The 25,495-nt window shown below is 43.3% G+C and overlaps 1 protein-coding gene across 2 annotated transcripts in view; it reads right to left on the bottom strand.

Moving 5' to 3' along the window:
• The window catches only part of ZBTB38 (zinc finger and BTB domain containing 38), a 138,693-nt gene that overhangs the window by 69,222 nt on the left and 43,976 nt on the right, over positions 1-25,495 (bottom strand). The window contains exons 2-3 of one of the 2 annotated variants that reach the window (XM_040233911.1): positions 10,360-10,503; positions 9,155-9,228 (exon numbers count right to left, since the gene is read on the bottom strand). The gene's annotated coding sequence lies outside the window, so the exon portion shown is untranslated. Of the gene's footprint in view, positions 1-9,154; positions 9,229-10,359; positions 10,700-25,495 lie in introns of those variants that run through there. The other variant, XM_040233908.1, reaches the window with a different exon arrangement.

The raw sequence follows: 25,495 nt of genomic DNA, 5'->3' as shown, positions 1-25,495 counted from the left end.
ATCTTCACACGTAGCCCTGCAAGACTTGAGCTTCAGTTGCATCTGAGATGGGCCAACTCTGACTGACTCCGAGATGCAGAGGGTGAGGCCAAAGCCACTAGGACGCCGCCTTAGAAGCCGAACCATAAATTAGCAATAAACAATAGGAGTTGCTCACAAAAGAGAAGCCAGTGGCTGAATCCCCCTTTCTTGGGGGTGAGGAACAACCTCCCTGTTTAATTAAACTTTTAAAAAGTTGTTTTTAATAGTTTGGGGGGAACTAGTTTACGATTCACAAGAAGTTGCAGAAAGAGTACAGTAGCTGTATGATGTCACCTATCTTCTCAGAATGATAGTATCTTGTATCCATACTTCTGTAAAACATTCTCTAAACCAAGAAAGTAATACTAATACTGGTACAACATTGTTAACTTAGGTACAGACTACTACTTCAGATTTTAGCAGTTTTTACATGCACTTGTGTGTGTGTGTGCGTGTGCGTGCGCGTGTGCGTGTGTGTTAAGAGTTCCATGAAATTTTATCACATGTGAAGACTGGAGTAACTATCAACACAATCCTGATGCAAAACTACACCACCACCAGAAAGAAACCCCCTGTGCGACCCCACCATAGTCACACCTTCCCCCAAGCCTAGCCCCTGGCACTGATCTGTTCTCTGCACTATAATTTTGCCCCTTTGATAATGTTATATAAATGGAATCTTGCAGTCTGTAACCCTTTAGGACTGACTTTCTCTCACCCAGCAGAACGCCCTTATGAGCCATTCAAGTTGGATGGGTAGATGTGACTTTTTATTGCTGAATAGTATTCCATGATATGAATGTATCACAGTTTGTTATCCATTCACCCACTGAAGGACATTTGGCGGGTATCCAGTTTTAAGCTAGAGCAAATAAAAAGGCTATGACTATTCATGTGACTGCTAAGTCGCTTCAGTGAAGTCCAATTCTTTGTGACCCTGTGGCTCCTCTGTCAATGGAATTCTCCAGACCAGAATACTGGAGTGGGTTGTCATGCCCTCCTCCAGGGGACCTTCCTGACTCAGGGATCAAACCCACGTCTCATGTCTCCTGAATTGGCAGGCACGTTCTTGACCATTAGTGACACCTGGAAGCCCCATTTGTGAAGGTACTTAGGTTCATTTGTGTAAACCTAAGTTATCATTTCTCTTATGTGAATATCCAAGAGTAGGAATATATGGTAAGATATGCTAACCTTTATTAAAAACTACCAAACTCTTTCAGAGTGTTGCACCATTTATACTCCCACCAGCAACGTATGAGTGATCCATTTTCTCTACATCCTCACCAGCATTTGGTAACATCAGTATTTTTTTTTTTAATTTTAGCCATCCTGATAGACTCATTGGAGCTCATTTTGATGGTCCCCAGTCAAGGTGGCAGTCACTTGTGGGGCCTTCAAAGCTTGACTAGTGTGGCTTTAGGTCTCTCTCCCTGTTCCAGCTTTCCAAATACTGTCTACATAGCAATGTGTGCTATTTGGCATTTTGGTGATGGAAAATGAGGCTCCTGAAGTAGGGTGAGGACTCAGGTTTGTCCAGTTGCTCCTGACATCAGTAGTAGGACTTCACCATCTGGGAATGTTGGATTTCTTTAAGGCAGTATTTCTTGGCCCAGCAGGCAGACTTGATACTGGTGACATTCACTCCCATGGAGAAATATGAAGGTCATGATATAACAGCCATGTGGTGGGGATAGACTTTGCCTGGGCTGGGGTCTTCCTGAGGTTTTAGCCAGAGACTGTGTAAGTGCTTTTTATTCCTAAAGTTAGTACCTTATTAGCACGGGGTGGTGGGATGGTGGTGGGACATAAAGTCAGCAGAGACAGGTAAGGACAGGACCACCAGTGGCACTTGTCAGATGTCAGAGGCCCCACTGAACACTTCTTGCCCTTGGACCTTCAACCTACTCTGTTGACTGCTCAAGACTCTCCTGCAGCATGTGGACACCTTGTCTGGATGTCATGGACCTCTGATTTCTACCTCCTGGGAGTTAGATTTGAGGCAATGCTGTCACCACCACAGGGAGCTTCCCAACCTAGGGATCCAGGTCCTGCCAGCAAGTAAAATTCCATCTGAGTAGCAGAAGGTGCCTCAGCCAAGGAAGGTGTTCAGATGACCAGGGAAATGGTCTTTGAAAAGGGACAACCCCATGGGGATGACTCAAACTGCCCCAGCCATGTCTGGAAGGTCATGCTCCATCTGTTGTACCCCTGATACAAGGGAGGCTGTGAACCTTCCCAGAACCTATACCCATCAAGAGCCTGCTTCCACAGGTTTGGCCAGAAGTTCAAGAATCAGGAGGGCAGTGATCCTGCATAAGGATAGCCAAGAGATAATGGAGACCCTGCACAGAAGCAGGGAAGCTTGGTGATCCTGGGTAGATTCCCTCATGCCTCTGAATGGAGGACGGATGCTGTGAAGGTTCTCCTCTGGGTTCCTCTCGGTTCTTGTGCTTCACCTGGTGTGTTCACAGGAGATGCATGTGAACTTGTGCTTGGAGGAATCTAGATGGTGTCTTACAGAACCTGATAATGAACTGGGGACTGTTGGGGGCTGAACAGTCTCTGGAGGCTGAACTTGAGGCTGAACCTGAGAGCCAAATGGTGAGATGGTGGTCTGATGACTTTGAGAAGAGTTATGCAGATGGTATGGATAGTCCCACTTCCTCTTAGAAGGTGGTGAGAATTTTTGGATTTGGTTGTTGTTTGTTCACAATGTTCTCTGGTGTAACAGAACATTTTCCAGGTTTTCATTCTTGGGGACCTCTTCTCTAACTCACTGCTCCATTTGGCCATGTGCTCTTACTTACCTCCCATCAGAAGGCAGCCAAGCACATAGCACCTTTCAGATACAGTGAGGTAGGTGGAGATGGGGGCAGTACCTTGCCTGACCATGAGTTTGGATAATGAGACTCCATCCTTAAGGCTGACCCACGGCAGTGCCCCTCAGCTTTGGCTTTGGCTTTTCCACTCTTGCCCCCTGTGACCTAACATTTGCCCACAGTGTGAATCTTGCTCTGTCCCTGCTCTGTTCTCTTGGCTCTGACCCTGAACCCCACCTCCTCCTTGGTCTTACGGTCTGGATCCACATGGCTGCCCTATGTCTTCCTCGGACTAAGTGTTATCATCTCTGTGCTCAGGGCACAGGGTAGTCTCTTATGGTGTCCCTCACAGGGTCTGGGCTGCCCACACGTGTCCTGAGATATGCCCTGCCTATCAGAAGGCAGATAAGCATTCTCTGGTAGAACCAGGGGCTCACTTTAGGAGTCAGTCCTGTCACAGTGCCTTGCCTCTACTACTGTAACAGAGAAGAACAAATCTGACTCCATATTGGAGCTATTCCTCCAGCTCTAACCAACCCTTGCACTCTGTTGCCCGTGCTTAGGCATGCTGGCTCAACACTTTGTGAAAAAGAATGCTGCCAGCAGTCCAAAATGTACATGATATCCCATTCTCAAGACTGTGACCTTTAAAAGTATAACACTTCTCCATTCATATAGAGATAAAAAGTTGCATAATAGAGCACAACATTTGTCTTGTTGGAGGTTTATAGGAACATTGTGACCAGATCTCTGTAGAAGGCTGCAAGAACAAAGGATTCCAACATCTAGATGTTTGCAACAGCCAGTCAAATCTGTTCCTGTTTTAATATAAAAAGGAAGTCTGAACTCTAACTTGGGTAAGATGGTTGCTGGCTTTCTGAATAAAGTTGGTATTCTTTGACCCAACAACTTATCTCTCAACTTATTGTCCTGTTGTGCAGTAAGCAGTACAAGCTAGGACTTAGTAATGCTACCCAGAGGTTGGGTGGATCCAGGTCCTTTGTCACTCAAGTTCTAGTTCTTCCTCTGCCACTAGATCTCTGGGTAACAACCACAAGTGAGTAAATGAACTATTCTGTGGCTCAGTTATCTTATATTTACAGTAAAGTTTCCAAACTCCCTAGCTGATAAACTTTCAACTGTATCATATCAGGATTAAGGAGAAATCTAAAATTCAGAAGCCAAAAAACACTTTAAGTTAAATTCTAGTTTGGATGTACTAGCTTACAGTTCCTTGAATTTTTTCTCTCTAGTATGTGTTGCTGAAAAATGAGTGTTTATTAAATTGAACACAGTATTATCAATAGTCCTCAGGCCTTAATGTGCATAGGGACTGGGAGGGTATATTAAAATATATATTCCTAGGCCCTCTCCTCAGAACTTTCCATGCCACTGGGGCCTAGGAACATGCATTTTAACATAAGAAACTGAAGGGGACTTAGATTTTGAAATAGACATTGGTAACTTTTCAGGGGCTGATTTATGCATTAGGAACTTTAAAAATAGGCCATTTGACCTACTGATTCAATTCTAGGAATTTTCCCTCAGATGTCCACCAAAATTTATTTATAAGAATGTTTTTACGTTTATAATAGCAGAACACTAGAGGCAATAAAAATGTACATAAAAAAGAATGGATAAATTAAGACATATCCATGCAATGGAAACACAGCCATTAAAAATAAAAATTTCAAAAGATCATTTAGTGACTTGGAAAAATGTTTAAAACACAATGTTAAGTGGGGTGAAATCATCTAGTGACTTGGAAAAGTGTTTATAACATAAATAAAATTTAAAAAGAGGCATATAAAATAGCATTTCAATAACATTCAAAAGAAGAAAAGAATATATATAGAAAAAAACTGACAAAAAAATACATCAACATGTTAATATTGAATTGTTGCTTGGTTGTTAGATTACTGGAGATTGTTGGTTTCTTCTTGATACTTTTCTTTATTTTCCAGATTTTGTATAATGACTAGTTATGGCTCTTTTTATTTGAAAAACAATGCTGAATTTTTTTTTTTAAGTAGAGAAAAAGAATTTGACTCATGAGGAATGAAAAGAGAGGGAAGAGAGACCTCTTAGGAACCTGGTCCAGCCATGGCCTTGCGGCTGTAGGAGGACTTGGAAGACAGACTGAGTCTGGTGCTGGGGTGAATTTTAAGCTACATTCTCTTTTGCAAAGTACCTTGGTATAGTCAATGTCCGGGAATTTGGGTCAATGAGAAAATCCTTTTCACTAGATACTACTTTCTTGCTACATTCGAAGATAACAGACTATAGAAACAGGGACGTGGAAGGGAATTCAGTTTGAACAACATTTTTACTGCTCTTGAGTTGATCTCATGCTTGTTGCCTCTGTGTATAAAGCCCGTGGCCTCACCCCAGAACACCACACAGACTGACTGCACGCTGCTTAGGGGCTTCTGGACAGAAGAGGGGCTTTATTCCAGCTTGTGAGACTCCACCCAGGGCCAGAGCTTCCATGGAGCTTCCAGCCTTCTTCCATGGAGGATTCAAAGCCTCCTCTGGCCAATGCACTGGGAGCCCCACTGAATGCCAGGAAGCATCTTTTTTTTGGCAGACAGATGGCTCAACTCTACTTTCTCTCATGGATCTCAGTGAATCCCAGGTCAAACCTGAGTAAGAGTAGAAGCTTCTTGGTTAGACCCCTGGCCTAGGGGGCCTAACCTTTCCAAATGTCCTTGAAATTTTTACACCACATGCTTTGGCTAGTTAGGAAATGGTGCTAAGGATTTCAGGTGCAAGTCAATTTAGAAAGATCAATCAATCAATCAATCAATAAAAAGATACTTGCAGTATTATTAGCAATATAAAAATCCAAACACCAATACTGATCACAAAGATGGAACTGTTTTCATCAACACCCTAACTTGCCACATATTTTCCTAAGTTGTCCAAGCCATTTCATATATATTACCTTACTTATTCTGACAGAACCTCAGCTTTATACTTTTAAAAATACCATTTCGGAGGTGGGAGGAAGCTATAAAGTTCTGATGAAAACCAGAGGCTTGAGTTAAAAACAAAACCCTGAAGTCTTCAGTGTGGTGTTTTCCAACTGCGTTCTTGACAAGAAGTCAGGGGATTTCAGCATGAGAAATCACGAAGCTCCATTACCATGAATTCTCAGCTTTGGCGACTGTGATGTGGCCTGATTGCAAAATCTTCCAAAGGGAGTAACAGAACATTTATAATGCTGACCCAGGGCAAGAGGGGGTCTTGTACTTCTACGCCCTGAAAAGTATAAAACTTTTAACCTGGGCTTAAAAATAATCAACTGGTCCAAGCACTGCTAGCTGCATCAGCCAACTGTGCCCAGACCACATCTGAATCAATAGACATGACCTAAGCTCTGAAAAGACTATGTAGCCTCACATTGAATTGTACCCCTCATATGAATTGGAGAATGGGAAAAAAACCAAACATATTATATAGATATTAAACTGAATCACCTTGCTATACACCAGAAACTAACAACATTGTATAAATCAACTATACTTCATGGCAACCCATTCCAGTACTCTTGCCTAGAAAATTCCATGGATGGAGGAGCCTGGTGGGCTACAGTCTATGGGGTCACAAAGAGTCAGACATGACTGAGTGACTTCACTGACTTCACCAAAAATTTTTAACTAGAATAAAATATAAAATTATAAGTTAAGGAAGCTTGAGAAAGTCTAACTTTTTCCATAATATCTACTTTGACACATTTTTGAAAACGTTGAAGATCAAAATATTTACAAAGTGTATTTGTTACCCATGTCTCACTGGTGGGTCTGTAGTGTTAACCTAGCATGCTGTGCTAGCCTGATGAAGGGGTTGTGTTGATGGCAGTGAAGTTTTGATTTGGTGGTGGCACACCTTTCTCTGCCACACTAGGCAGCTAGACATTAAAAATCAGGCTGATCCCAGCTCACTCCCTCACTCCTATGGCAATTCCTGCATCCTTAGTACTTTGAGGAGTCATTCTCACGTGGCAGTTGTAATTAACAATCTGTGACTAACAGTCTCCCCAGTGAATAGACCCTGACTCCTTTTCCTTCTTGACCATGGTCTTGGCTCCACCCTTCCTGGCAGACTCCTTTAGGCTTGAACATGTAGCAACAGATCATTTCCATTTGATGCCAGCTTTTGAAACCTGGTACTTGTTCTCAGCTTACTCCTTGTGGCTGCTCCCTAGTTGTAGGTCCTGGGCTCTCCCAGTCAACCTGGTCTTATCTTTAGTTTTCTCCGCTAACCCAGCCAGCTCTCCACTCAGTAGGTTCTTTTGGGACCCACCAAACCAAGAAAGGCAATGGCAACCCACTCCAGTACTCTTGCGTGGAAAATCCCATGGACAGAGGAGCCTGATAGGCTGCAGTCCACGGGGTCGTTAAGAGTCGGACGCGACTGAACGACTTCATTTCATGCAGTGGAAAAGGAAATGGCAACTCACTCCAGTGTTCTTGCCTTGAGAATCCCAGGGACAGGGAAGCCTTGTGGGCTGCCATCTATGGGGTCACACAGAGTTGGACACGACTGAAACAACTTAGCAGCAGCAGCAACAAACCAAGAAAATGGACTTTCAAAGGTTGAAGCATTTTTGCAACAAATCCGCTCATTCTTCTATCCCACTCCTCCTGATGTGAGGGGACTGGGTGGGGGCGAGGCAGCAGTAATAGGAGATGAGGCCAGGCTTTGAGAGCTGTGTTAAGTCAGTCAGTAGCTGGCCTTCCCACACAATGGACAATGTGTGTTCTTCAGGCGGTGGGTGTGAGTGCCGGAAATGTCAAGTCCAGGAGTAAGATATAATCCAAAACCAGAGTGTCTAGCCAGATATTGACAATGAAACTAGAGAAGTAGGTACCAGGCAGCTCAGGCAAGGACTGGAAACCATTTTTATAGTCTGTGTGCTGCTAAAGTGAGCACGTGCAGCCCATTTGTATTGGAGATCTTTACGATGCCTTGCGGCCATCATAGACGCACCACCATATGGTTTCTGATATTTTCCAGCAAGGGGGATACTGCACCAAGACCAACAATGATGAAAAGACTGCATAACATATAAAATCAGTTCAGGTTCTTCAAACAGGGCTTATAACCTTACCACTCATGATTGCACTAAATGTTTTGCAACTTTTCCTGAAAAGAAACAGCTAGAACTATACATCAAATCCTTTGGGTAGCATTAATACCCTCAGCTGGAGCCTTTTTTAGTCTACTTTCACATGTTTCTCTTATAACTTGGTTTCAGGATCCCAACTTGTCAGGAATTTCCCCCTCCACCCCCCAATATTAAACATTATGCCAAGATCTACAGCAGGGTAGCTTCCCAAATTCCGCAGGAGCAAACAGAACCATGAGCTAAAAAAAAAAGAAAGAAAGAAAAAAAAAAAAAACCCCACCAAGAGCTTTCCTAGTGACCACTAGGAGAACAGAATTCTATCGGACAATTCCTACAAGCATGACAGACCCAGAATGGTCTTAAACCAAAAGGACCCTGGAGGGGGAAAAAGTAGGGGGAAGAATGCCCTCTTCGTGGTTCACTGGCCACTGGTGGCCTAGTGGTGCTTATGTAAAGGCTCAGCATTAGGACAGACAGAGGCATCTTGAAAAATCTGCTCCTTGCCCACTCCTTACCAAAAAATGTCAGTTATATTAATATAATTCTAAATATCTGATCTCTTTTTACTTCCCCCACTACTTCATTCTGCTATCTTATCTTTGAGCATCTCTAAGTTCCTCATTATGCCTTGCAGAGAGGAAGACCTCTTCTTCAGAAACACTCCAGAGCTGTTACTGGAAAGTGGCTGCCCCCATCCAGGGACTACATTTCCCAGGTGCCTTTGCAATTAGATGTGGTCATGTGACTAGCATTTTAGCCAATAGAATGTGAGTAGATGTGTCCTGGCCACTTCTAGGCAGAGGCCATAAAAATCTCCATGTGCACTTTTTCACACTCTTTTTTCCTCCTCCACTGGGAAGTGGAAACAATCCAAGGTGATCTTTAAAACAACATACTGCTGAAGGTGGAGCCTCTCTCAACCTGTGTCTCTGAATGAATGTGTGACTTCTACTGTTACATGACCAAGAAATAAACTTCTATTGTGTTTGAGTCATTATACCTTTTTCAGTCTATTACAGCAATTAGCCTATCTTAACTATTACTATTATCCTCTTTGATACAGCTGTTATTGTTGTGTGCATAAGTCCCTGTGCCTTCCTCCTTTTCCCTGTACCTTACAGCAAAAGAACAGATTTAGTCAACTAAATTCAGGCAGCCATTAGGGACAAATGACACTCACCAAATCAATGGTCACAGTGTTCAGATCTTATGAATGATGAAGAGTGGTTTAGCAGAGCCTCACTTCGAGACAACCTGATATATTAAGATAAAACAAAAAGTAAAATGTAAGATCTACCAAACAGATGTATTAGCATGCAATGGTTAATCTTCAAAGGGTGTTGTCAGTTTACAAAGGAATCTGCCGCTCTTTTCCAGTAAGCAACAAGCTTCTCAATTGCATTTATAACATGAGATACATTTTAAAATACCCTTACCCCATCATTATAGAACAGAATTTATGAAGAACAATTCTACTCGGCTAATTACGCTATACAAAGACTATATAATGATTCAGGAGATGACTTTAGATGCCAGGAGAACTGGGTATGATCTCTATGTCTGTGTGCTCTACAATTCTTAGGAACAACGTTAAAACTTTTCTCGTGGGAACTTAACTTTCTTGGGTAGAAACTTCCAGAGCTTGTAAAATTATAGGCTACACAAAGACTTAAACTTGTTTCAGTGAAATTAAAACAGACATCAAAGATACATTATCATCCGTCTCCGTGTTTCATATCATCCCAGATGCAATGGCACAAGCAGCAATGAAAATAAGCTCTCTGAAAACAGGGAGATGAGACAGTGGAGGTGCACGAACCGGAACAACCACAGAGAACCAGAAACACGCTGCGTATGGGTGGCAGGTTGTGGTCATTTTCTTACCAGAGCTGCCAACTTTTAGCAGGTTAGGTGTGAAAAATACCACTTGACAGCACAGGGCACATATTTGCCTAGAATGGGGTTTATTTTTGTTTCTGATAATTTGGTATAAGATCCAGGAAACAACATTTCAGAACTCTGAACAAACACGCCGGCCATCCAAAATAGAGCACTAGCGGGGAAGGACGAAGAGGAAACAGAATAAGAGGGGTGATGGGGAAAGACACTTATGCGGGCCCTTTTCACCAGAATTTGGCCTTACTCTGTGTGTGTGTGTGTATTTTTTTTTTTTTTTTTTAAGAGGAAATGCGTCCTGGTCTGGGCCTGTGGAGAAGAGAAAGATCAGAGAGATCCCCTCGGTGCCGTATTTGGAGGGTCTCTGAGATGCAGCCCCCACACCCTCCCCCTGGGCTGGGGCCTGCCAGGCTCAGGTGTCAGGGAACAAGATGGCGCCCCACAGTGAAGGGCGCGGTGTGAGGGGGTCTGGGGGTGGCCTGCACTTACTCCGAGGCGCTGGCTCCTCTGAAACCCAGACGCTGCCAATTCCCTGGGCTCAGGAGTTCTAACCGCCTTCTTGCTCTGGGTTCTTCACTTCTGGTCGAGATCAGCTCCACATATTTTTCTGATGATGTCACCCATTCTGACTTCCTACATTTTGAAAGTTGATCTATAAGTAAAACCTTCCGTGAGGCTTCAAAAACAAAAAACAAAAAAAAAGCAGCAGCATAAAAGAAAACCAAGGTGTGCTGTGGGACGATGGAGAGGAGGAGGAGAGAGGCAGTTGCCTCCTTATTTTGAGATTTGCTGCAGCCTGCGAGTGCCACTCCCCAGCCAGTTTCCTGGCTGCAGAGGGAGGCCAGTGGCCGGGCGTGGGTGACGTCAGGGCCAGGCCTGAGTCATCGCCAGCGGCCAGTCTGCCCTGCCACTCGGAGGGGGACAAAAGGAACCTTTGATGTCCAGAGGCCCTCCTCTCGGGACACTCGCCTGTACGAGCAGCAGGCCAGAACATTCCTGCCGCCTCTCCACCCCCAGCCGCCCTTCCTACTTCCGGAACCGTCCCAGGCAGATTCAGCAAGTCCTCCTCAGGGGACATCGCCCTCCTGCATGGTAGAGGCAAGGCCACTCTCTGCCAAAGCAGCAGCAGGGGAGGGAGTTTCTCTGGGGATTTCTCACTTCACCCTCTGGCATCCCCCACCTCCCACTTCCCTGTGGTGCCACTTTACCCAGGGAATTGCAGAGGTTCAAAAAGAGTGCGGGAAAGGTGGAAGGTGCTCTTGTCACCCTCCCTGGACAGCACACAGTGCTCAGGGTCTATTCTCTGCCTTTGTGCCCTGACCTCTGGGTACCAGTGTGAGTTTGTGCTGCCTGGATTCAAGGGGTCTTCTCTCTTTAAGAGGGAGATTTATATCCCAGTGCCTGCCACAGGGTGCAGTAAACACATGGTGAATACATGAATGATAGTTTTAAAATAAAATAGTAGAGAACATATATTGTGTACTTGTAGTGAATGTTGGCACTTCTGGGCTAAGTGCTTTACAAAGATTATTTCGTTTATGGTTTTCATGACAAAACTATGAGGCAGGTACTGTTATTAACCCCAGCTCTACAGATGAGGTGCTCAGAGAGCTTAAGACACTTCTCTGAAGTCTCTCAGCTAGTTAATGGCAGAATCTAGATCGTCTGATCTCAAATCCTGTGTTCTCAAGCATGATGCTGAGTGGCTGAGCAAATGAAGGAATATAGAACAAGAGCAGCCTGTCCAGGTGAGGGGAAATGGGAGTAATGATGGGGCTTGAAACCAAATCCTACAAGGAAATAGTGGAGCAATTAGGTACGATCTGTCTACAGTAGTAGGCCTCAGGCTCTTCTGATGGGTCAACACCACGTCTGAGGCTTGGTGGGATACCCAGAGTGGCCAGGGGGGTAAGTCAGGTCCAAGGACCCAGTCAGGGACCCAGTCAGGTCGAAGTGGCAGTGAGGAGCCAGGAGGTTTGGTGGCACGTGGTGACTGCAGGATCTGAGATCACAGTGGACAGAACAGGAGCTGAGTCCTAGACTCATCTTAATAGCCCTGTGGCCTCATGGGTGTAGGAGGGAGGGTGAGTGCAGCTCAAGGCACGAGCCTGGGGAAGACAGGACAGGGAAGGGCCTTCCCTGGTGGTCCAGGGGCCGCGACCCGGTGCTCACAATGCAGGGGCTCCAGGTTCGATCCCTGGTCAGGGAGCTAGATCCTACATGTCTCAACTTTTGCATGCTGCAACTAAAGATCCTGCGTGCCACAGCTAACACCCAGTGCAGCCAAATAAATAAAACAAAAAAGAAAAGGGAAGACATGAGAGCATTCTCAAAGACCTCAAGACTTGGAGAATGTGTTGGAACTACCATATCGTTTCAAAGCACCTGGAGGAGATGGGAGTGACAGGAGCAAGAACTGGAGCTGACATTGGCAGTCATAGCCCTGAGCACTGCCCTGCCAGGAATCAGCTGCCCTTCTGAGATGGAGTGAGAGTCCCGCTGGGGGTTGTGCTGGGCCAGGGTGAGGAGGGCTGGCAAGAGGAGGACATCTGATGATGGGGCTATCCGGGCCCTGGTTAAGAATGACCTTGGAGATCCCTTCTTCCGCTATGGTTCATAATTCTGTGGTTTGTACTTTTCCGTTATTCCAAGAGGAAGACAAAAGCCAGGACTTTTCAGCCCAGTGGGCAGTGGGCAGGGAGATGCTGGTGGCCTCAGTAAAGCCACCCCATGGCTCTTCTTTCCACCATGGGGCAGGGCGTTCAGTCATGGGATCCCTCTCCTGGGCTCAGGAAATCGATGCCTCTGTTCGTTGGGGACGTTGTGTTGTTACCTTGTTCCTGGAACCACTGCCAGTTGCCACCCTGAGGAATTACACTTGTGCTGTGGGGTCTGACTCCCCAGGCAGGTGGAATTAGCAGAAGTGAGTTTCAGAAGGGAGAAAGCCACATGCTTTGGATGGAGGGAATAGCAACAACTGACCGGGGTCACTGTCAGCGTCCGCACAGAGCCTGACCTTGGGCCGAGGAAAGCGCTGGAAGCTCCAGGCATGTTTTGGCACAGGCTCGCTGATTCTTTTCTTATCTACAGAAAATGTCTCCGGGCACCTCCCTGTTGCTTCCCCAAAGGCTCCATGGCCATGCTTGATTCACACACACGGGTGTTTATGTCTCTAATTAGATGAGCAGAGGCTGATTATTTTTTCAGTCTGCCTTGTGGGACCAAGAAAATGTGAAGAGAAAGATAAAGCAAAGACGGAGAAACGATGAGTAGGCACCAAGTGAAATGCCGTTCCTGGCATTGTTTGCTCTGGGGGTTGATTCTAACAGTGAGGATTAAATCAGAGAATTGGGCCAAACATCTATTTGGGGACACAGAGGTGTTAAGTACAGAGACACCCCAACCTCTGTCCCATCTGGAGAGCCCTCCTCTTCAGTGCAATAAATGCAGTTATATACTGGAAATTCAAAACCAAAAGCAAAGACTTAGAAGACTTATCTATACTTACTGCCTCCAATTTTTCTCATCTCAATACCTTTTTAAAAACAATTTTTTTTATTATTATGGTATAATTTTTATGTCAGAAAGTTAACCCACTTACAGTGTACACATCAATGGATTTTAGACTATTCACAGAAGTGTGTGATCCATAACCTCATTTTTAAAAAAGTATTTATTTATTTATTTATTTAATTTATTTGGCTGTGCTGGGTCTTAGTTGCAGCATCCAAAACTCTTAATTGCAGCATGTGGGATCTAGTTTCCTTACCAGGGATCAAACCTGGGCCCCCTGAAATGGGAGCATGGAGTCTTAGCCACTGGATCACCAGGGAAGTCCCCATAACCTCATTTGAGAATTTTTATCATCCCCAAAAGAACACTTGTGCCCAGTAGCAGTCATTCCTCCTCTGCCCCCAATTCCAGCACTGGGCAAACACTAACCTTCTGTCTCTATAGACTTGCCTCTTCTGGACATTTCATACAAATGGAATCATGCAATATATGGCCTTTTGTGTTTGGCTTCTTTCACTCAGCATAGTGGTCTTCAGGTTCACCCATATTGTAGAATATATCAGTACTTCATTCCTTTTTATGCCCAAATAGTATTCTATTTTGTGATTATACTATGTTTTGTTTATTCATACATCAGCTTACGAACACATTTTGAGCTGTTAAGAATAATGTTGCCATGAACATCTGAGTACAAGTTTTCATGTGGATATATGTTTTCATGTCCCTCGCGTGCATACCAAAGTGTAGAATGCCTGTCATAACTCTATCTTTAACATTTTGAGGAATTGTTAAACTGGTTTCCAAAGAGCTGTACCATTTCACATCCCCATCAGTGATGTGTGAGAACTCTGCTTCTCCACACCTGCACCAACAATCTTACTGTCTGTCTTTTTGGATTTTAGCCATCCTACTAGGTATGATGTAATATCGTATTTCAGTTTTGATTTGTATTACCCTAATAACAGAGTTTTGCCAAGGGAACGCACTCATCATAGCAAACATCCTCTTCCAACAACACAAGAGAAGATTCTACACGTGGACATCACTAGATGGTCAATACTGAAATCAGAATGATTATATTCTTTGCAGCCAAAGATGGAGAAGCTCTATACAGTCAGCAAAAACAAGACTGGGAGCTCAGATCATGAACACCTTATTGTCAAATTCAGACTTAAATTGAAGAAAGTAGGGAAAACCACTAGACCATTCAGATATAACCTAAATCAAATTCCTTATAATTATACAGAGGAAGTGACAAATAGATTCAAGGGACTAGATCTGATAGACACAGTGCCTGAAGAACTATGGACGGAAGTTTGTGACATTGTACAGGAGGCAGTGATAAAGACCACCCCCAAGAAAAAGAAATGCAAAAAGGCAAAATGGTTGTCTGAGGAGGCCTTACAAATAGCTGAGAAAAGAAGAGAAGCTAAAGGCAAAGGAGAAAAGGAAAGATATACTCATTTGAATGCAGAGTTCCAAAGAATAGCAAGGAGAGATAAGAAAACCTTACTCGGTGATCAATGCAAAGAAATAGAGGAAAACAATAGAATGGGAAAGACTAGAGATCTCTTCAAGAAAATTAGAGGTACTAAGGGAAAATTTCATGCAAAGATGGGCACACAATAAAGGACAGAAATGGTATGGACCTAACACAAGCAGAAGATATTAAGAAGAGGTGGCAAGAATACACAGAAGAATTACACAAAAAAAGATTTTCATGACCCAGATAACCATGATGGTGTGATCACTCACCTAGTGCCAGATATCCTGGAATTCGAGGTCAAGTGGGCCTTAGAAAGCATCACTACGAAAAAAGCTGGTGGAGGTGATGGAATTCCAGTTGAGCTATTTCAAATCCTGAAAGATGATGCTGTGAAAGTGCTGCACTCAATATGCCAGCAAATTTGGAAAACTCAGCAGTGGCCACAGGACTGGAAAAGGTCAGTTTTCATTCTAATCCCAAAGAAAGGTAAGGACAAAGTATGTTCAAACTACTGCACAATTGCACTCGTTTCACATGATAGCAAAGTAATGCTCAAAATTCTCCAAAGCAGGCTTCAACAGTACATGAACTATGAACTTCCAGACGTTCAAGTTGGATTTAGAAAAGGCAGAGGAACCCAAGATCAAATTGCCAACATCCGTTGGATCATCAAAAAAGCAAGAGAGTTACAGAAAGACATCTACTTCTGCTTGATTGACTACTCCAAAGCCTTTGACTGTGTGGATCACAAAAAAACTGTGGAAAATTTTGAAAGAGATGGGAATACCAAACCACCTTACCTCCCTCCTGAGAAATCTGTATGCAGGTCAAGAAGCAACAGTTAGAACTGGACGTGGAACAACAGGCTGGTTCCAAACTGGGAAAAGAGTACGTCAAGGACGTATATTGTCACCCTGCTTATTTAACTTATATGCAGAGTACATCATGCGAAATGCCAGGCTGGATGAAGCACAAGTGGAATCAAGATTGATGGGAGAAATATCAATAACCTCAGATATGCGGATGATACCACAATTATGGCAGAAAGCGAAGAAGAACTAAAAAGCCTCTTCATGAAAGTGAAAGAAGAAAGTAAAAAAGCTGGCTTAAATCTCAACATTTAGAAAATGGAGATTATGGCATCCGGTCCCATCACTTCATGGCAAATAGATGGGGAAACAGTGACAGACTTTACTTTTTGGGGCCCCGAAATAATTGCAGATGGTGGTTGCAGCCACAAAATTAATAGATGCTTGCTCCTTGGAAGAAAAGCTATGACCAACCTAGACAGCATACTAAAAACCAGAGACATTACTTTGCCAAAAATGATCCATCTAGTCAAAACTATGTTTTTCCAGTAGTCATGTCATGTATGGATGTGAGAGTTGGACTGTAAAGAAAGGTGAGTACCGAAGAATTGATGCTTTAGCAGTGTGGTGTTGGAGAAGACTTTTGAGAGTCCCTTGGACAGCAAGGAGATCCAACCAGTCCATCCTAAAGGATATCAGTCCTGAATAATCATTGGAAGGACTAATGCTGAAGCTCCAATACTTTGGCCACTTGATTCGAAGAACTGACTCACTGGAAAAGACCCTGATGCTGGGAAAGATTGAAGGCAGGTGGAGAAGGGGACGACAGAGGATGAGATGGTTGGATGGTATCACTGACTAGATGGACATGAATTTGAGGAATCTACTGGAGTTGGTAATGGACAGGGAAGCCTGGCGTGCTGCAGTCCATGAGGTTGCAGAGTCAGACATGATTGAGCGACTGAACTGACTGACTCATCCTAGCAACTAATAATATTGAGAATCTTTTTGTGAATTTATTGGCCATTTGTATAACCTCTTTGAAGAACTGTCTATACAAATATTTTATTCATTTTCAAATTAAATTTGTATTTTTATTAATATTTTATGTATAGGGATTCTTAATATATTTTGGATACAAAAATTTTTATCAGACCTATGTTCTACAAGTACATATCCCTTCTGTAGTTTTTTTTTTCTTTATGGTCTTCGAAGGAGAGAAATATTTTAACTTTGATGAAATCTAACTTATCTATCTTCTCTTTTATCACTTGTGCTTTTGATGTCATACCTGAGAAACTATTGTCTAACCTAAGGTCGTAAAGATTTACGCCTGAGTTTTCTAAGAGTTTTAGAGTTTTAGTTCTTACCTCTAGGTCTACGTGCACGTGTATATGCTTGGTTGCTTCAGTCATGTCCAACTCTTTGCGACCCTATGGACCGTAGCCCGCCAGGGTCCTCTGTCCATGGGATTCTCTAGGCAAGAATACTGGAGTGAGTTGCCATACTTTCCTCCAGGGGATCTTCCAGACCTAAGGATGGAACCTGCGTCTCCTGCATTGGAGGGCAGATTCTTTACTGCTCAGGCACCAGTGAAGCCCTCTAGATCTATGATTCACTTTATTTTTTATGTAAGGTAGAGATCCAAATTCATTCTTTTCACATGGATGTCTATTTGTTCCAGAACTGTTTGTTGAAAAGACTACTCTCACCAGAATTCTACACATCAAAAACTGACCTAAAATTCTAAAAAGTTATTTAACAAATATATTCTTTCTCCCATTGAATTTTCTTGACTGTTTTGTCAAAAATCAACTGACCGTAAGTATTAGTTTATTTCTGGACCCTTCATTCTAGTCCATGGATCTAGATGTGAGTTCTTACACCAGCAGCACACTGTTTTATTTACTGTAGCTTCATAAAAAGTTTGGAAATTAGTAAGTGTGAGTCTACAACTTTGTTCTTTTTCATGATGATTTTGGCTATTCTGAATCTTTGGCATTTCCATATGATTTTCAGGATTATCTTCTCAATTTCTGCAAAATATCCAGCTGGGATTTTGATGGAGATTGTATTCCACCTGTAGATCAATTTGGGGAGTATTTGTCCAAATTTATTAGCTGCATGCCTTTAAGTTTACTTAGCCTATATCAGCCTCCTTTTCTAATCCAAAAAAACTCGTGTCTGTAATGAAGATTAAAAGAGATAATGCTTATGCAACCCCACTGAAACCATGACCTACCTGGGCCAGTCTCAGGATGATGTTAGAGTCTGAGATATCCAGCCTAGTCACCACAAAGAAATTCAGATTAATTTATATTCAATACTTGCATTTCTCTAACAGCATACAGATCCCCCTGAAATTCTTCTTAATATCCTTTTTCTCTTTGTATCCAAGTCCCTTACACCCCACAGCTTCAGCCTCTCCTTCTTTCTCCCAAGCTCCGTACAAAGGTTTTTTCCAGCCCCAACCAACATTCCTCCAGTCCGTCTACGTCTGTCCAGTTCTCCTTCTGATGAGGCTGGAAAAAAAACTGGACAGGCAAAGCCAGAACTCTTTTTAGTGAGTGGGAAGAAAGGAAAATCAGTGAGCACTAAGCTTAATTTATGTCCCATCATTCATATGAAGTGCTTGGCGTAATGTCTAATGTATAAGAAGGGCTCAATACATGTAGAGCTTTTACTTTTTCTTGTGGTGGAGGTTACATCATGCCCATCCATACTTTGTGATGATGGTGCAGGATTTCAATCTGGACCTCTGAGAATCCAGCCTGGACTCTATGGACCAGCGGCCCATCCTCACTCATGGAGGTGAATTTGAAATTGTTGCTCATTTTTTTCTTCCTCCTCAAAGAATCAGTCCCTAGGAAAATGCATAACGTTCACGTTTGAGGCTCCCTGAGTCATGTTTGGGAGTCATATCTCTGTTTCCTCCCTCTCCTAGCACCAGGGCCCTATGTTTCCTCCCCTCCTCCCATGAAAACTTCTGGTACAATATTTCTAAAACTGAAAGTCAGGCCGCATTATCTACTGTGTCACAACTAGCATTGGTTTCAAGTGACAGAATAAAAGAAGACAGAAAATTTCCAGGTGTATCACATGTCAGAATTTTGTTTCAGTTTTATAATGTGTGTGCATTCAGTCACTCTGTGAAATGTATTTCTTATTGTGGTTCAGGGTTTTTTAAAAGTTTAAAACAGTATTGGAGTAAGATCTTTCACTTTCATGAAGGTATTTATTATCTCCTAAGAGCATAAAGTAACACCCTTCCAAGTAGCCTGTCCATTTTGATGGGGATTGAAATCTCATGTTCCATCAGCAGTAAAGGATTTGGGGACGTTGAAGCCTTTTCCTGTAATTTATAACACTTTGGTGGAGGAATATCTTCAGTAACCTGTGTGGACCTGCCCTCATCTGGCTCCCTCCTTGCAACTACCTCCCCAGCAGGCTACTTCTTTTCCATCACCTCTTCTCACTCCCGCAGTATGGGCAAATTCGCACCCTGAACTTGCATGGGGTTTCTATTTTCAAAACTCTTTTACTTACTCCATCTCATTTGATTCTCACAACTATCCTATGAAGTTGGCAGGTCAGATCCAATCCATACTTGACCTTAGTATGGAACCTTAAGCAAACAACTTCTCAGCCTATCTCCTCAGCTTTCTTACATATAACCAGAAAGGTTAAGAGACTTGGCCAACATCACACAGCCTGGAAGTGGCAGGACCAGGAAGAGAACTAGATGTTTCACCTCTTGGTCTCCTTGTCCCATAGACTCTCCTCACCGAGACGCATAATTTTTTTTTAGTGATGTGATTCATCTAACTGCCTTACAAACAACGTGGAAAAAGCAAAGAACATTTTGCACTCTCCCACCATATCTAACAACACGACTTTTATGGCACAAAGCACAAGACAAATAGCTCTTCATGCCTCGTGGTTAAGGGTTATCACTCTCGACATCAAAGGCTATTTATTAAAGACTGGGGCGTTGAGAACGGAGACAGCAAAGTCCACCGAGGGGAAAACAAGTTTTCCTGTGTGCTCTTTGTCCTTTGTATTGCAGAGTGCTCCCTCTAGTGGCGCTGGAGAAAACAGCTTCTGGAGAGCACACTTAGAGATTCCACTTTGTTGTGATTAGAGAATGGTGGGCTGCCGTCTATGGGGTCGCCCAGAGTCGGACACGACTGAAGCGACTTAGCAGCAGCAGCAGCAGCAGCAACAGTGCTTAGTGGGAGCGTGGATAGCACTTGTTTCAAGGTCTCCCTTCAGTGATGAGAAATTGAAGACTAGAGCAGTGGTTCTCAACTGGGGTGATTCTGCCCCCAGGAAACATTCGGCAGGGTCTGTAGACGTTTCTGGCTGTCTTGTTTGGGGTTAGTGGGATGCTACTGTCATGGATATGTAGAAGCCAGGGATGTTGCTAAAAATCCTATAATACACAGGACAGCTCCCCACCTCCCCCAACAAAGAACTATCCAGCCCCAAATGTCAATAGTGCTGAGGTGGATCAGAGATATGATGTGACCCTCCCAAGAAGGGTCCCCCACCCCCGCTTTATTAAGATATAATCGACACATAAACAAAGACTTGCAGCTTATTCACAGTTTTCAGCAGCTCAGGCTAACTGCTCTCTTTCATTTCTTTTAAGGTATTTTAAAAAATTAAAATAGAGAAAAACACAACAGCAATACATGCTTATAATTAAAAGCAAAGTAATAGAAGACTTTCACATAATCAACGTTAACATCCTTGGTGGTTTATTAGGAGGGGCTATATTAAAGTGCCAACTTCAGATCACTTCTGACTTACAAAAATGGCAATGTCCTATGGTAATACTTAATATTCATCCACTTCTCTGTGTACTCATCAAGACAAGCCTCAGTCCACATACAGAGGATTCTTTTAAATTTGCTTGTCATATACAAAAGCTGGTTTGCTTCACAACTTGCTTTTGTAATTTAGTAAATTCTGAATCTCTCTTCAGATCAAAAATAAGGATCTCCTAGAGACTTCCCTGGTCGCCCAATGGTTAAGACTCCTCTCTTCCACTGCAGGGGGCACAGGTTCAATCCCTGGTTGGGGAACTAAGGTGCTGTATGTCACGTGGCACACCACAAAAATAAATAAATGGAAATAATCTGTTTATAATATATTATTATATGTGTCATATTATATATATTAATCTCCTGTTTGTTTCCAGAAGTTGGGGATGCTGAGTACCATGGACTCCAAGAACTTGAAGTGAAGTAAAGTGAAAATCGCTCAGTTGTGTCTGACTCTTTGCAACGCCTTCTCCAATGGGGCTTCCCGACCCAGGAATTTAACCAGGACCTCCTGCAATGAAGGCCAATTCTTTACCAACTGGGCTATCAGAGAAATCCCATTCAAGAAATTTAGATGGCCTGTAACAGAGGAGGAGATGGTTGGATGGCATCATTGATGCATTGGACATGAACTTGGGCAAACTCCAAGAGATGAAGGTAAGGGACAGGGAGGCCTGGCATGCTGCAGTCCATGGAGTCACAAAGAGTTGGGGATTCTACTGGGCTGCTACTGCTAAGTCACTTCAGTCATGTCCGACTCTGTGCGACCCCATAGACGGCAGCCCATGAGGCTTCCCCATCCCTGGGATTCTCCGGGCAAGAACACTGGAGTGGGTTGCCATTTCCTTCTCCAATGCAGGAAAGTGAAAAGTGAAAGTGAAGTCGCTCAGTCGTGTCTGACTCTTAGCGACCCCATGGACTGCGGCCCACCAGGCTCCTCCATCCATGGGATTTTCCAGGCAAGAGTGCTGGAGAGGGGCGCCATCGCCTTCTCCATCTACTGGGCTACTGAACAAAAACAACAAAAATGGCATTGCCCCACATGGTAGGGCCTTAATATCTCTCTGATGTAGCAAGTTTACTCTTATAGAGAGTTAGGCTCAGGATTGGGATATTCTGTAACATGCTATCTAACTAGATAAATAATATCCTTTGTTGTTATATTAATTATTACAGATACTTGCTAGTTATAGCAGGTAATATTGGTTTTCAATTGATTGTGGGGCTATAAACCTTTCAGTTCAGTTCAGTTCAGTTCAGTTCAGTCACTCAGTCGTGTCCGATTCTTTGCGACCCCATGAATCTCAGCACACCAGGCCTCCCTGTCCATCACCATCTCCCGGAGTTCACTCAGACTCACGGCCATCCACTCAGTGATGCCATCCAGCCATCTCATCCTCTGTCGTCCCCTTCTCCTCCTGCCCCCAATCCCTCCCAGCATCAGAGTCTTTTCCAATGAGTCAACTCTTCGCATGAGGTGGCCAAAGTACTGGAGTTTCAGCTTCAGCATCATCCCCTCCAAAGAAATCCCAGGGCTGATCTCCTTTAGGATGGACTGGTTGGATCTCCTTGCAGTCCAAGGGACTCTCAAGAGTCTTCTCCAACACCACAGTTCAAAACCATCAATTCTTCGGCTCTCAGCTTTCTTCACAGTCCAACTCTCACATCCATACATGACCACTGGAAAAATCATAGCCTTGACTAGACAGATCTTTGTTGGCAAACTAATGTCTCTGCTTTTCAATATGCTATCTAGATTGGTCATAACTTTTCTTCCAAGGAGTAAGCATCTTTTAATTTCATGGCTGCAGTCACCACCTGCAGTGATTGTGGAGCCCAAAAAAATAAACTCTGACACTGTTTCCACTGTTTCCCCATCTTTTTCCCATGAGGTGATGGGACCAGATGCCATGATCTTCATTTTCTGAATGTTGAGCTTTAAGCCAACTTTTCCACTCTCCTCTTTCACTCTCATCAAGAGGCTTTTTAGTTCCTCTTCACTTTCTGCCATAAGGGTGGTGCCATCTGCATATCTGAGGTTATTGATATTTCTCCTGGCAATCTTGATTCCAGCTTGTGCTTCTTCCAGCCCAGCATTTCTCAGGATGTACTCTGCATAGAAGTTAAATAAGCAGGGTGACAATATACAGCCTTGACGTACTCCTTTTCCTATTTGGGACCAGTCTGTTGTTCCATGTCTAGATCTAACTGTTGCCTCCTGACCTGCATACAGGTTTCTCAAGAGGCAGGTCAGGTGGTCTGGTATTCCCATGTCTTTCAGAATTTTCCACAGTTTATTGTGGTCCACACAGTCAAAGGCTTTGGCATAGTCAATAAAGCAGAAATAGATGTTTCTCTGGAACTCTCTTGCTTTTTCCATGATCCAGCAGATGTTGGCAATTTGATCTCTGGTTCCTCTGCCTCTTTTAAAACCAGCTTGTACATTTGGAAGTTCACAGTTCACGTATTGCTGAAGCCTGGCTTCGAGAATTTTGAGCATTACTTTGCTAGCGTGTGAGATGAGTGCAAGTTGTGCAGTAGTTTGAGTATTCTTTGGCATTGCCTTTCTTTGGGATTGGAATGAAAACTGACCTTTTCCAGACTGGTTCCAAATGGGAAAAGGAGTATGTCAAGGCTGTATATTGTCACCCTGCTTACTTAACTTATATGCAGAGTACATCATGGGAAATGCTGGGCTGGAAGAAGCACAAGCTGGAATCAAGATTGCCAGGAGAAATATCAATAACCTCAGATATGCAGATGACACCACCCTTATGGTAGAAAATGAAGGGGAACTAAAAAGCCTCTTGATCAAAGCGAAAGAGGAGAGTGAAAAAGTTGGCTTAAAGCTCAACATTCAGAAAATGAAGATCATGGCATCCGGTCCCATCACCTCATGGGAAATAGATGGGGAAATAGTGGAAACAGTGTCAGACTTTATTTTTTGGGGCTCCACAATCACTGCAGATGGTGACTGCAGCCATGAAATTAAAAGATGCTTACTCCTTAGAAAAAAGTTATGACCAATCTAGATAGCATATTGAAAAGCAGAGACATTAGTTTGCCAACAAAGATCTGTCTAGTCAAGGCTATGATTTTTCCAGTGGTCATGTATGGATGTGAGAGTTGGACTGTGAAGAAAGCTGAGAGCCGAAGAATTGATGGTTTTGAACTGTGGTGTTGGAGAAGACTCTTGAGAGTCCCTTGGACTGCAAGGAGATCCAACCAGTCCATTCTGAAGGAGATCAGCCCTGGGATTTCTTTGGAAGGAATGATGCTAAAGCTGAAACTCCAGTACTTTGGCCACCTCATGCAAAGAGTTGACTCATTGGAAAAGACTCTGATGCTGGGAGGGATTGGGGGCAGGAGGAGAAGGGGACGACAGGGGATGAGATGGCTGGATGGCATCACTGAGTGGATGGACGTGAGTATGAGTGAACTCTGGGAGATGGTGATGGACAGGGAGGCCTGGCGTGCTGCAATTCATGGGGTTGCAAAGAGTGGGACATGACTAAGCAACTAAAATGAACTGAACTGAACTGTTGTTTCATGTCCAGTTCTAACAGTTGCTTCCTGACCTGCATATAGGTTTCTCAAGAGGCAGGTCAGGTGGTCTGGTATTCCCATCTCTTTCAGAATTTTCCACAGTTTTTTGTGATCCACACAGTTAAAGGCTTTGGCATAGTCAATAAAGCAGAAATGGATGTTTTTCTGGAACTCTCTTGCTTTTTCAATGATCCAGCAGATGTTGGCAATTTGATCTCTGGTTCCTCTGCCTTTTCTAAAACCAGCCTGAACATCTATTTCCTAGCAAATTCCAAAATGTTCTGGTCAATTTTATGTGCCAACTTGACTGGATCACAGGGTGCCCAGATATCTGCCTAAACAATATTTCTGAGTGTGTCTGTCAGTATGTTTTTATACAAGATTAGCATTTCAGTTGGTGGACTGAGTAAAGTAGATGGATTTCCCTGGTGTGGTTCGTGTGCGGTGTGATTGAGTATCAGACAATCAGTTGAGGGTGTGACTACTACGTAAAGGTGGAGACAGGGAGAATCTGGCCTCTCTTTATCTGCTTGCTTGAGCTGGGCCATCAATATTCTCCTGCCCTTGGACTGAGATGTACCTCAGGGGTTCTCCTGGTTCTCAGGACTATGCCACTGGCTTTCCTGGGGCTACACCTTGCAGATGGTGTAGGGGACTTCTTGGCCCCTATAATTATATGACCAATTCCTTATAATAAATGCTCTCTGTCTCTCTCTGTTTCTGTCTCTCTGTGTATATATGTGTACATATATGTGTGTGTATCTATGTATATATATACCCATAAATGTGTGTGTGTCTATATATATATATGAGATAATATATCTCTTATTAGTTCTATTTTTCTGGAGAACTCTGAAGCCAACTCAAATAAGATTGTTTTAATGAGGGACTTCTCTGGTGGTCCACTGGAATCCACCTTGCAATGCAGAGGACTTGGGTTCAGTCCCTGGCAGGTGAACTAAAACCCCACATACCATGGAGGAACTAAGCCCGTGCATGGCCACCAAGTCTGTGAACTACAACGAAAGATCAGCGTGATGCAATGAGAGTGCCACAACTAAGACCCCATGCAGCCAAATAAATAAATAAATATATTGTAAAAAAGAATGTTTTAATGGTATAAGGTGGATTCAAGTTTGGGAAAGAGTAATCTAAGTCATTCTTGGTATGGCCAATGATATATTGCTCAGTCATTCTGGTGGACAGAGCTTTGCCCCGGGTATTTTTGTTTGTTTTGCCACTAGAGCAATGCCACAATAAATAGCCTTCCATTTATACTGTCATACTTTTACTCCTGTGGAATAGATTGTCCAAATGAGATTGTTGACTCAAGTGTTTTGCATGTATTTTTAAGTTTAATAGATATTTACAGATGGTTTTTTAAAAAGCTGAATCAAGTCATACTCCTACCAGCAATATATGAGATGAAATATTCTCTCATGCCT

This window comes from Oryx dammah, unplaced genomic scaffold (assembly GCF_014754425.2).
Source record: "Oryx dammah isolate SB20612 unplaced genomic scaffold, SCBI_Odam_1.1 HiC_scaffold_2, whole genome shotgun sequence".
NCBI classification, from domain to species: Eukaryota; Metazoa; Chordata; class Mammalia; order Artiodactyla; family Bovidae; genus Oryx; species Oryx dammah.
Note: the sequence above shows the minus strand (reverse complement) of the source record. Positions and strands in the feature narration are given on the sequence as shown.